This window comes from Dendroctonus ponderosae, unplaced genomic scaffold (assembly GCF_020466585.1).
Source record: "Dendroctonus ponderosae isolate FM_Combo_2020 unplaced genomic scaffold, Dpon_F_20191213v2 Dpon_F_20191213_6, whole genome shotgun sequence".
Taxonomy (NCBI): domain Eukaryota; kingdom Metazoa; phylum Arthropoda; class Insecta; order Coleoptera; family Curculionidae; genus Dendroctonus; species Dendroctonus ponderosae.
The window spans coordinates 12,388,274-12,391,663 of record NW_026018814.1 but is presented as its reverse complement, the minus strand read 5'-3'; the positions used below and the strand labels follow the sequence as shown (position 1 = coordinate 12,391,663).

Here is a 3,390-nt window from a genome sequence, read left to right as displayed (position 1 = left end):
CGGATCTGCGATTAGTTCACACCGCCAGACAACACCCCCATAGGAATGACGCCAATTTTGAATCACCCTGTATGCATTGTTTATCATCTTAACGCATAAATAGAATTAAAAAAGAGCTAAATTTATGATATTTTGGAAAAAAAATTATATCGCAATCATTATATTCTGACAAATATTTTTGAAGGAGGATTTTGTTGCACACCAGTGTTATTGGTAATTGTTCTCAGCGTTATATTAATTTATTAGACTGGCAGTTGAAAACCATACCACCACCGTTACTCGATAAAATCCCTGTCATTTTTTTCTATTGAGTTCTGTATTGCAATTAGATGTCAGAATATGAACACTCGTCTGAAACTTTCAATCTTGTAAAACGATGAATAAAAATGTTTTTGTAGAAGTATGGTTCAGTTGAAGATTAGAAAACCCTGCATGGGATCATACTTGAATCCCACGCGCCACCACTGGATGTTTTTAAGTTGACAGCAGCATCTTTTGTAAGGCTCCCAGCAACGTAGCGTAGTACTCCTTCACTTCCCATAAAGTGGTTTTTTATCATGGGCGAACAGTAGCACTCTTTGTTGGCGTAGATGATGCAGCTCGAATGGATGTGTGAATTGATTAAGAATGAAATCTCCTTTTAGAACCTTCTCTCGAGATCACACACCTGACCACACTGGTGGCTATGTTAAAAAGTTTAATTGACCCCACGATGGGCGAAACCTGGGTCACTATTAATTCCACTTGATTATTTCACTTGGTAACAATGATCAGAAATCGATTTTCAGATTCTATTCTGCTTTAAATGGGCTATAAAACAGACGAAATCCTAGAGTACTCTACAGATTATTGGTTAAAGTAATCATTGCAAGTGCTCAATCAACTCGTCGAATTGTAACAAAAGATATAATAATTTACTACGAGTGAAGCTGCATTCAATTATGGCCTTTTGTAGGTTTTCTCGCAAACTACATTTTTTGCTATAGATGCCAATATTATCAATGAAGCGAATTCATAAAACTACCAAAGTAAATTTCCATTTCTGACTCACCTTGCAGTACACATGTACGAGCAAAAACTCAATAAATGCATACGGAATCTCATTGCTTTCGATCTAAACATCATGAATGATTTACCCACGTCCCAATGAATGTACAGAAGCATGTTTGCTTCATTATTAGTTTATAACATTGTGTTTGGTTTAAATGTTTGGCCCGTATTGTTCGAAATATTATTTAAAGACAGATTAGTTTCACGATGTTTGCTTGGGAATGATGAGCGGCAATACATATTTATAATAAGTGGGCTTATTAAAATGCCCGGAATAAGTTGGCAGCGCTAGTGAGAAACACATGTTATAAAAAAAGTGTAGTTTTCGATACAAGGGCGAAAAGTATCGTTTTTCGAACGACGGCGGCGTTTGACTCCCGAGACGAAGTCATTCCGTCAGGAGTTCGAAAAACGGATTTTCGCCCTAGCATCGAACACTATTTTTTTATTCGAATAAAGAACATAACAGCAATAAAAAGTCATAATAAATAAAAATAGTCAAAAATAAATACCGTCAACTTCTTATTTAAAATTTGATGTCAATGCCATTTTTTAAATTGTCATGTTTTCACGTTAGTAATTTTTCCAAAGCGTACTTTTGTGAGCATATGCAAGTGAAACAATGAGTGTGGAAAATCAAAGTGCTGCTTTCACGGTATGGTGTTTGTATAAGATGCATATTTTGCATAAAATTTGCAATCTTTAAAAAAATCGTGTTTTGCTTGTGGCCAACATCGGTGAGTGCAAAAAACAGACCATTTGAAGGACTTTGAGACTGAACTTGTGACAAAGTTATAATTTACAAATTTTAAGTAAACTTTAAATTATGATCAATAGATCGCTATAAACCTACGTAATTCATTAAAAAAGCCTGTTGTTTACTTTTTAATGAAAATACTTCAAAATATTTTATTACAGTGGTACGTCCAATTTGTCAGATTTACTTTTGCGCACATGTGCCTAAAAGTCTGTGCGTAAAAGTAAAACAAATGAACAGTAAAAAAAGTACTTCTTTTTGATCATCGCTTCCGATCGAAAAATGGCACTTTTAGAATCATTCGAATAAAAATACTTTTTCCGCCACGAACTTTAGTGTAAAGGACTTGAGCTACTCAAAGTCGACGCCAAGAGAAATTTAAATGAGAGCTAATAAAATATATAAAGTGTGGTACAAATGTCTGGAATCATCAAAATATCTTGAGTTCCGCCCACCCTATTTGGGTGGGCACTCAATAAATGAATATTATTAGACGAAAAATAAAGCGGAATTATTGGGTTGATTTTTTGAGCTAAGCGTTTTTAAGACTTTCAAACAAAGCAGTAAGAAGAAAAACATTCCTGGAAAATATTGACAGAGGGGCACCGTCTCAATCCTTATAATAGCGACTTTATGAAAAATTATTAAACAAACATTTGCCACGAGATTTTACAGACATATTGGAGTTCGAAATATGGAGTGGAATTTTACCGGTTGGCTATAAAGTTTCCATATTGACAATTCGTTTTTCTCTGCGAGAATTATGTAGGGAAAGTATATTCTTGTATTCACATGTTTTACGTCTCTCTATCGAATATACAGGGTGATTTAAAATTGGCGTCACTCCTCTGGAGGTGTTGTCTGTCGGTGTTTTAGGAGAACAGAAAAAATAGTAAAAAAAATTAATTGTTATTAAAAACTGAAAAAGTTGCAAAAACCTATATCAGAAAAACGGCAACAATGTTTTTCAAGGAAATCTGCTTAACTAACACTAAGCAAATACCTATTGCTTCGTAATTAGTAAAAACTACGGTAACCATAAGAATACAGAGTGAAAATAAAATAGACAGGGGTAAACGGTAAATTCAACAGGATTCGTTAAATATCGGAACGTACTTTTTCGAAATATCAATTATTTTCCTCATAACCTCGAATTGATTGATGTTTACAAATAAACTTACATTTGAGTACAACTCCAACAAGTAGTGCCTGTGTAGTCACCTTATTATCCACTCTTCTCGAGCAGCTTTTCGTATTGGGTTAATTAACCCCTGTGTTCAAATAACATTTAAACATTTCATACAGTTACGGCCATTTGCCCCAGTCTTCCTTAAAACTTATTCTTAGCTAGGGATAACTTTGGATTAAGGTTAACCCTAACTACAGACAGCTTTTCACGGCTGTCAATTAAGTGATACTTAGATAAGATGAAGTTTTACCTGGCAACATTGCTAAAAGTGACAAATTGGCTTTTGCTTCCGCCATTTCTTTCCAAAATAACCTTTATCTTAGAACTGAATGCGTGGTTGCTGTTACTGTTTACGTCTCAAATATAATTAATTCATAATATATTATTAAAGATG

General features: G+C 34.3%; 1 protein-coding gene across 1 annotated transcript in view; it reads left to right on the top strand.

Moving 5' to 3' along the window:
* LOC125502397 (protein hairless-like) overlaps nt 1-3,390 on the top strand; it is a gene marked incomplete at its 3' end in the record, with an annotated part of 31,338 nt that overhangs the window by 4,041 nt on the left and 23,907 nt on the right.